At 48.0% G+C, this 9,642-nt stretch overlaps 1 protein-coding gene across 1 annotated transcript in view; it reads left to right on the top strand.

Annotated features, from left to right (window-relative positions):
- RHBDD2 (rhomboid domain containing 2) overlaps window positions 1,388-9,642 on the top strand; it is a 30,438-nt gene continuing 22,183 nt past the window's right edge. The window contains exon 1 of the mRNA XM_021086310.1: window positions 1,388-1,486. The gene's annotated coding sequence lies outside the window, so the exon portion shown is untranslated. The remainder of the gene's footprint in view (window positions 1,487-9,642) is intronic.

Raw genomic sequence — 9,642 nt, 5'->3', positions numbered from 1 at the left:
GCCTTGAACTGTGGTGTAGGTTGCAGATGTGGCTTGGATTTGGCGTGGCTGTGGCTGTGGCTGGCAGCTACAGCTCCAATTCGACCTTTAGCCTGGGAACCTCCATCACTCAGCTGATGATTGTTGAGCTGAGTGATGAGTCCATGAAAGTTTACGATACTATTCTCTCTATTATGTGTATGTTTTTAATATCCTATAATACAAAGGGGGACAAAAGTCATATAGTATTTCATGCTAAAAATATTGTAAAAATAGGAGTTCCTGTCGTGGCACAGTGGTTAATGAATCCAACTAGGAACCATGAGGTGGCAGGTTCGACCCCTGGCCTTGCTCAGTGGGTTAGGGATCTGCTGTTGCTGTGAGCTGTGGTGTAGGTGGCAGATGCAGCTTGGATCCCACGTTGCTGTGGCTGTGGTGTAGGCTGGTGGCTACAGCTTCGATTAGACCCCTAGCCTGGGAACCTCCATAGGTGGCAGGAGTGGCTCTAGAAAAGGCAAAAAGACAAAAAAAAAAAAAAAAAAAAAAAAAGTAAAAATAAATAATATGGAAATGCATATTTTGTAGATAGCAGAGACACCTGCTTCTGGCTGGCGATAATGTCCAATGATGACATCCCACGCCGTTTCCACAAGGGCTCTCGGTAAAGCCTGAGGCATCTTAAACACGATGTGCTCCAGACGCCTCCTCAGAGATTCCAAATGTGGCTCTAGATACACAGGCATTGGAATAAAACCATTGCAGGAGATGTGGGAGCGGAGGAAGCAGTATTCCTGCTCCGCCTATGCCTTCCTGGAACAGGGACAACGCCATGGAAATTAACTCTTATAAGAAAGAGAAAGAAAGAAACCTGAGAGGCATTGCCACGGAGAGTATCTTGCGATCCTAGTTGGGGTTCTCGTTGGAACAAACCAATGACCAAAAGACATTTTTGAGATAACTGGGGTAATTGAACACAGATTGTTCATTAGGTGATACTAAAAATGTGTTGATTTTGACTTTGTTTTTTTTGTTTGTTTGTTTTTGTTTTTTGCCATTTCTAGGGCTACTCCTGTGGCATATGGAGGTTCCCAGGCTAGGGGTCTAATCAGAGCTGTAGCCACCGGCCTACGCCAGTCACAGCAACGTGGGATCCAAGCTGCGTCTGCCACCTACACCACAGCTCATGGCAACGCCGGATCCTTAACCCACTGAGCAAGGGCAGGGTTCGAACCCGCAACCTCATGGTTCCTAGTCGGATTTGTTAACCACTGCGCCACAACGGGAACTCCAAAAATGTGTTGATTTTGAGGGATGTCGGAATGGTCACGATGATTATATTCTAATGACATTGTGATGATTTACCCCCCCGCCCCCGTAGTTACTAAAGCAGAAAACTGAAGTGAAAGAGGCCAGACACTGAAGGTCACGCAGAGGATGAGATATCCAGGAAAGTAAATCCGAAGAGACAGACAAGAGATCCGTGGTTGCCGGGGGCCGTGGGAAAGGCGTGAGTGTTTATGGGCATGCGGGTTTCTTTGGGGCTGATGAAAATGCTTTGAAACGAGACAGAGCTGGTGGTTGCACAACGTTGTGAACGCACGAAATGCCCCTGAGATACATACATACTTTGAGATGGTTAATAGGTGACGTTTACCTCAATTTTTTAAAAAGAGAAAAATAATGCAGGAGAGATGAATAGATGGACATAAAGGAAACGGGACTGGCCAGACATGGATTATTATTGAAGCTAGAGATGGGTATTTGGGGTTTCATTATACTATTCTCTTGACTTGCATATGTTTTAAATGTTTCATAACAGATGTGTGTGTGTGTGTGTGTGTGTGTGTGTGTGGACGGTCTCAGGGATACTAAAGACACTGGTGTTAGAGTTGCAGGGGGAGATTTGAACAAAATAGCTTCATGAACTCAGAGAGTGGAAAATCTGGTGTTTGTAAATTAATACATTGCTATATATATATAACATACATTTTTTAAATAAGCACATACCAAAATTGATAAATACCATTTCACAAATGTTACAAATATATTACAAAGAGGCATCCCCCTCCTGAAAATGTGTACATTCAAGTGGGGAAAAAAGACCCTTTCTTTGAGGCTTTTTCAGAAGCAGCTTCGTCTTTGTGGGCTGCTTTTATTCCAGCACTTCGTGTATAGTTCTGGAACAAACAAGAGGAGCCTGCCATTAGAAAGGGGACCTGGTGGTCTAGCAGTCAAGGATTGGACATTGTCACGGTCAAGGCTCGGTTCCCGGCTCTGGTGTGGGGTCGATCCATGGCCTGGGAAATTCTGCATGTCGTGTGTGCGTCCAAAACACAACACAAAGCAAGAAAGGCGTCGTCCTTCCTGGAGCAGAGCCACATCCCACTGCTTCAGCTCGCATGTGTTTGTCTGTTTTGACTGCCCTCGAAACATGCAGAAGCCAGTCTTCACTCTGTGGGCTGCACCCAGTGGGCTGGGGTGGACTCGGCTCACAAGCCTCGGTCTGCTGACTCTGATTCAGACCCTCCCGGCTGCGTCTCGGGGAGGCTGCAGCCAGAGTCCCTGGGTACCCGTCCACCCACAGGATCCCGTCCAACGCTGCTCTTGCCCAATTCCCAGCCCCAACCCTCTGCAGGAGCTGGTTTCCAAAGAAACTGTGTTAGTCAAGATTCTCAGCGAAACAGAACCATTCGGGTGTAATGCTACGGAGAGAGAAATAGAGACTTATTTTACAAAATTGCCTCACACGATGGTGGTTGCTGACAAGTCCAAAATCTGTAGGGCAAGATGGCAGGCTGGAAATTCAGGCTGCGGTTACAGCGTTGAGTCCCAGCTCCACAGCGCAGCAGACTGGCAGCTCAGGGAGTGTTTCTATGTCACAGGCTGGAGGAGAAATCCTTCTTTTGAGGAACCCTCAGGCTTTGCTCTCTCTCTCTTTTTTTTTTCTGCCTCACCTGTAGCATGTGGAAGTTCCCAGGCCAGGGATCAAAACTGCGCCACAGCAGTGACTGGAGCCACTTGGCAGTGACAGTGCCCGATCTTTAACTACTAGGCCACCAGGGAACTCCAGGCTTTGCTCTTAAGGCCTTCAACTGATTAGATGAGGCTTAATCATATTGCAAAGAGTGATGCACTTCCCTCATCGTCTTCTGATTTTAACGTTTAGTCACATCTGAAAGATACCTTCGCATGGGCTCTCCCGTTGTGGCTCAGCAGGTTACAAACCCAACTCATATTCTTGAAGGGGAGGGTTCGATCCCTGGCCTCGCTCAGTGGGTTAAGGATCTGGCATTGCCATGAACTGTGGTGTAGGTCCCAGATGTGCCTCGGATCCCGTATTGCTGTGGCTGTGGCTCTGGCGTAGGCCAGTAGCTGCAGCTCCGATTCAACCCCTAGCCTGGAAACTTCCATATGCCATATGTGCAGCCCTAAAAAGCAAAATACACACACACACACACACACACACACACACACACACACACACACACACACATGCACACACACATCTTCACTGCCACATCAAGACTGGTGTCCAGCCAACACCTGGGCATCTTAGCCTAGCCACGTTGACACATGAAATGAACCGTCCCATTACCTCTGCCCCAGAACCCAGGTGCGTGGGCCTGAGGCCAGGAGAAAGGGAGAAGACCTTCGCCTCCCTTCAGTCCGAGTCCTGCTTCTCCACCCTTCAGGCTTCGTCCAAGGACTGGCCTCTTTCCAGAATGGCTGCCAGTGAAAATTCTACCCCGTCCAGGGGAAGCATGACGCCCAGCCACAGCGACGCTCAGCACTGCGTCAGGATGATGAGATTCGAACTCGAGTTTCAGCTCGGCTGCTCACCTGCGGTGGGGCCTGTGTGTTCACCAGCTCCAGGCCTCCAGCTGACCCCTGGACCCTGTAGAACGAAGCAGACGCTCAACAGATGCTTTTGCCTTGCCTGAGCTTTAGGAAGCCTTATCTGATCCAAAAATAGCTGTATTTCCCCAGGCCAGTCCTCCCTGCCCCTTTTTCTATCCCCGTCCCAGCTTTGCGTCAGAGTATCTTTCAGCCCAAAGAGCAGCCGTCGGGTGTTTGTAGCTGGAACCCAAAGTGGAAAGTGGGTCTCCCTTTCTAGTAATACGTGATCATTGATAAGGTCGCCACACGCCAGACATGGTAAAAATTCTACCTAACCTTCCAAACGGTTCTAGGTCTTTTCGGCTCCAAGCCTCTGTTGACGGATGTTCCCAAGTTCTGTGGGACGTGGGGGTTCCGCTCTGCGTCTTTGACATCTCTGCCACCAGTACTTTTGCCTCAAACATTATCACCGCATGGCCCGTGGGCTGGAAGGCATTTTTGCCAGGAAAGAGCAAACAGCTGGTTGACAGCCGGTTTGACAGTTTGGTTTCAACCGGTGGAAATGAATTAGCGTTTTTCCCTCTCGGCAGCATCATGGATGGCTTGGTGGAGCTGACAGATGACAATGATCAGCCCCGGGAGCTGGTTTCTTATTTTGAAACCCCCTGCGTGGGAGGAGACAGGGGGCGAAGGCTTGCGAGGCACAGAGTTGAAACCCCATTTCCCACAGCACTTCGGAACATCTATCCACAGACATGCGACACCATGCCAAGAACACCGTGGTGTGGGGGCTCCTCCCAGCGCCGCACAGAGCTCGGAGACAAGGACGCACCCTCGTACCTGGAAACCGATACCTCTCTTGAAAGGAGGAATTTTATTTTTATTTATTTATTTTATTTTATTTTTGGTCTTTTTGCCATTTCTTGGGCCGCTCTCGCGGCATATGGAGGTTCCCAGGCCAGGGGTCTAATCGGAGCTGTAGCCACCAGCCTACGCCAGAGGCACAGCAACTCAGGATCCGAGCCGCGTCTGCAACCTACACCACAGCTCACGGCAACGCCGGATCGTTAACCCACTGAGTGAGGCCAGGGATCGAACCCGCAACCTCATGGTTCCTAGTTGGATTCGTTAACCACTGTGCCACCACGGGAACTCTGAAAGGAGGAATTTTAGCGAAAAAGGAAAACAGTGTGATGAAGCCACAGGCAGAAAACTGTATGGAACCATGAATGGACAACTTCGAAGACCAGGGGTTGAGCCCAAGCCACAAAATAACATCGGTCATTTGCACGGTATTGCCGTGAACCTACACAAACGTTCAGTTTATTCCGACACTTCGTATTTTGCAATAAAGCCCTTTTAATTTTGTGACTCAGGTTTCCTGTGTCTGTGTGTCCTTCTCAATGTCCCGCTTTGATTCTTTGTTATTTAGTCTTTTATAACAAAATTGCTCTATGGCCAATTAGTTCTGCGGGAAGAAGTGTCTGCAGCAAAATGCTTGTGGCAAAGATATTTATGGCAAAGAGATTATGGGAAAATACCAGACCGGGGATTTCCCCATTCTGGACACTTCATATAAATAGAATGAATGGCCTTTCGTGACTGATTTCTCTCACTTAGCTTAATTTTCTCAAGGTTCATTAATGTCGTAACATGTGTCAGGCCTTTGTTCTTTTTTATGGCTGAATAATGTTTTGTTTATGGATCGACCACTTTGTTCATCCACTTATCGGTGACGAAACCCTTGGTGTTTCAACATCATGGCTGTTGTGCATCGTGTGCTATGAACATGCTTTCTAGTACACGCTTTCGTGTGGCTGTGTTTTCACTTGGCTTGGTGGATAACACAGTTTTATTTTTATTATTTTAAATGATTTTTACGTTTTCCACTGTCGTTGGTTTACAGCGTTCTATCAGTTTTCCGCTGTACAGCAGGGTGACCCAGTCTCACATCCATAATATATACATTCCTTCTCTCACATTATCTTCCACCACGCTCCATCATAAGTGACTAGACATAGTTCCCAGGGCTATGCAGCCGGAGCTCATTGCTTCTCCATTCCAAAGGCAAGAGTTTGCATCTACGAACCCTTTTCTGTGGAAAGGTTCATTTGCACGGTGTATTGGATTCCAGGTATAAGTGATATCATATGGTATTTGTCTTTCTCTTTCTGACTGACTTCACTTAGAGTCTCTAGTTCCTCCATAGTTGCTGCAACTGGCACGATTTTGTGTTTTTTTATGGCTGAGTAGTATTCCACTGTGTATATACACCACATCTTACTCCCTTCATCTGTCGATGGACATTTAAGTTGTTTCCGTGTCTTGGCTACTGTGACTAGTGCTTCAGTGAACATGCAAGTACATGTGTCTTTTTCAAGGAAAGTTTTGTCTGGATAGATGCCCAAGATTGGAATTGCTGGGTCATACGGTAGTTCTACGTATAGTTTTCTAAGGTACCGCCATACTGTTTTCCATCGTGGTTGTACCAATTTACATTCCCACAAGCAATGTAGGAGGGTTCCCTTTTCTCCACACCCCCTCCAGCATTGGTCATTTGTGGACTTATTAATGATGGCCATTCTGACTGGTGTGAGGTGGTACCTCATGGTAGCTTTGATTTGTGTTTCTCTAATAATCAGGGATGTTAAGGGTTTTTTCATGTGCTTGTCACTATCTGTATATCTTCTTTGGAGAAATGTCTACTCAGGTCTTTGGCCCGTTTTTCAATGGGGTCGTTGGGTTTTTTGCATTGAGTTGTATGAGTTGTTTGTATATTTTAGAGATGAAGCCCTTGTCAGTTGAATCGTTTGAAACTATTTTCTCCCATTCTGTAAGTTGTCTTTTTGTGGTTTTTTTTGTTTGTTTGTTTTTTGTTTTTATGGTTTCCTTTGCTGAGCAAAAGCTTGTCAGTTTGATTAGGTCCCATTGGTATATTTTTGTTTTTATTTCGGTTGGATCACACAGTTTTAAATGTCAGCATGATATTGTGTGCAGCTGTATCACCCTGCACGGTAAAGGCACGACCATCTGACTGACAGTGGAGTGGATTTTTGGATTCTTTTTGCCATTACGAATAATGCTGTGATGCATGACGTCGCATGTGGAGCCTCGGTGGTATTTGGGATGCGTTTCTGTGTGAAGGCTGTTAACAAAGTGGATGGTGTTGAGCCGACAGTGAACAGGGGGTGGACCTTGACGCTGGAACCCACGCATTGCAATAACTTCAGCGTTTGCAGCACTTTACATTTTATGAAATACTTATCTCTCCCTCTCTCTCGATGATGCAAGAACAGCGTGCAATATCTAGCCAGAAGAAGAGGAGACAGGGGGTTCTGATTGCCACCTATTCATCCCCAAACGGCCAGCATTGGAAATGGAAGAGACTAGTTTCCTATGATTCCGCAGGAGAAGCTCTGCGCACTAGTGGCCAAGCCTGTTGGCTTTGGATGCATTCTCCTAGACCTTCCATCCAGAGGGCAGTCTCAGTGCTTCCGCCTGTGATTCAGAGCAGGACTTGAGGACTTCCTGTGAAGTAAAGAAGGGTTCCATCTGGGAAGAGGAATCCTCCACTCTTTAGCAAGAATGAGATTAATCTAAATTTAGGGTGTCAGCAGAGTTGAGGCTTACCACAGAGCTGATCTCGAGCAAAAAGGGAACATTTTGGTCTGGCCACTTGTGAAGGGATTGTGATGGGGGTGGTGTGTTTGTGTGTGCGTGTGGTGTGTGTGTGTGTGTGTGTGTGTGCGTGCGCGCGCGCTGAGAAATTCAGGGACAGCTGGGAAGGAGGCAGAGAAAATTGGGTCAAAGTGTGCAGGAAAAAATTGTTGGAACATGACAGAATGAGAGTTGTTTCTCTGGAAGTCCTAGGACGCGTTGACCTAAGCTGGCAGCTGGCAGCTGGCAGCTGGCAGCATCTCAGAAAGTGATCCACTGGGTTCCAATGTGTGATTGTGTCAGTGAAGCTCTCACTGAGAAATATGAACATCTGCTTGGCACTGGGCCATGGGACTGGAAGAGTGTTTGCCCTAAAGTTGCTTATGTTTGCTCAAAGAAAATGATTTTTTTTTTGTCTTTTGTCTTTTTAGGGCTGCACATGCAGCATATGGAGATTCCCAGGCTAGGGGTGGAATCAGAGCTACAAGCTGCCAGTCGACACCACAGCCACAGCAACGTGGGATCCAAGCCACGTCTGCGAACTACACCACAGCTCATGGCAACACCGGATCCTTAACCCACTGAGCGAGGCTAGGGATTGAACGCACAACGCCATGGTTCCCAGTCAGATTCATTCCCACTGAGCCACAACGGGAACTCCAGAAAATGTTTTTTAATATAATTTTTTTTTGTCTTTCGAGGGCTGTACCTGCGGCCTATGGAAGTTCCCAGGCTAGGGGTCAAATCAGAGCTGCACCTGCCGGCCTACGCCACAGCCACAGCAACATGGGATCCAAGTCGCATCTGCAACCTATAGCACAGCTCACGGCAGCGCTGGATCCTTAACCCACTGAGTGGGGCCAGGGATCAAACCTGCATCCTCAAGGATACTAGTCAGACTCATTTCCGCTAGGCCACGACAGGAATTCCTCAGGTGATAATTTTGACAAAGGTTTTGCCATTGTGCCACATGGACTGCCTTTTTTCTTTTTTTTCCCAATCCCCAGTGGCCCCAAAGCCAATGCCATTTATTTTTAGATTTTCATACTTCCAGATACAAATTTTGTCATCAGTCAGTGCTCACTATCACCACCCATGAATCTCGGGAGCTTAAAAAAATAAAGGCTATTTCTTGCTCCCTTTATGTGATGCTGTGGTTAGCCCCAGCTATGCTCACATGCCCCAGGCTGCAAGAGAAGAGAGAAGAGCACATCTGAACAAACCAGGCTCAGGACAGAGAAAAGGGACCGGGACAATGATGGAAGCATGCACTGGCTCTTAGGACATGTCTCCTCGCATGGTTCCTATTCAATAAATGCTCGAATCTGACTTTAGGGATGTAGGGGACATAGGCTTCTCACAGGGAAGAACAGTGACTATTTGTAACAATCGCACAATCTACCCCAGGGCCAATGAACAGAACTGTCGGTCTCACCTGAGTTCTGATCTGAGACATAAGACCAGGCAACATATGGATGTACTATTTTGCAGCCTAAAGGGGCTGAAATACTGCCTGAAAGCCAGACCCTAGGAGGCAGGGCTGGGATGACCCTGATGTTCTGATTCCCATGGATCTCCCCCCATCCCCACCCCCCACCCCGCCGTGAGGGGGCTTGAATGTCTCAATGCATCTGCATCCCTCCTCCCCAGGCGCCCCCTCCTCCCCAGGCGCCGGGGAGACCCATGCAGGGACTTTGCCTTTCCCCAGGCTGTGATTCCTTCCAGGTCACAAAGCAGACAGTGCAATTTAGCACCAGCAGCTGTAGCCCAGGACCAGGTCAGAGAGAGGCACAAGCCCTTCTCAAAAGACTCCCCAAATCTGCCCCAAGATGGAGCTAAGAGACTAAGGCGTGAACTGTGATCCCAGGCAGATGTGTCTGTTGCCTCTTCTGCAGGCGATCTTTTCACTCCCAAAGCATCCCCATGTGTGGGGGCGGAGCACGCTGCCGGGATGACCCGAGGGCCATTCCCCTGGGTTTCCCCCACCTCCTCCCACTCCCTCCAGGTTCTTGGCTTTCCTCCTTCTTCTTTCCAAAAGAATGCAAACCGACCTGTATCGTTCCCCGCCCCCACCCCCAGCCTACTCTCTTAAATCCTTTTCTTCTTCCAGCCCATGGGTGCCTTTGCCATCTCCTGTGTAACAGCCTCCGACTGTCTGTCTCTCTGTCT

This window comes from Sus scrofa, chromosome 3, assembly GCF_000003025.6.
Source record: "Sus scrofa isolate TJ Tabasco breed Duroc chromosome 3, Sscrofa11.1, whole genome shotgun sequence".
NCBI classification, from domain to species: Eukaryota; Metazoa; Chordata; class Mammalia; order Artiodactyla; family Suidae; genus Sus; species Sus scrofa.
Note: the sequence above shows the minus strand (reverse complement) of the source record. Positions and strands in the feature narration are given on the sequence as shown.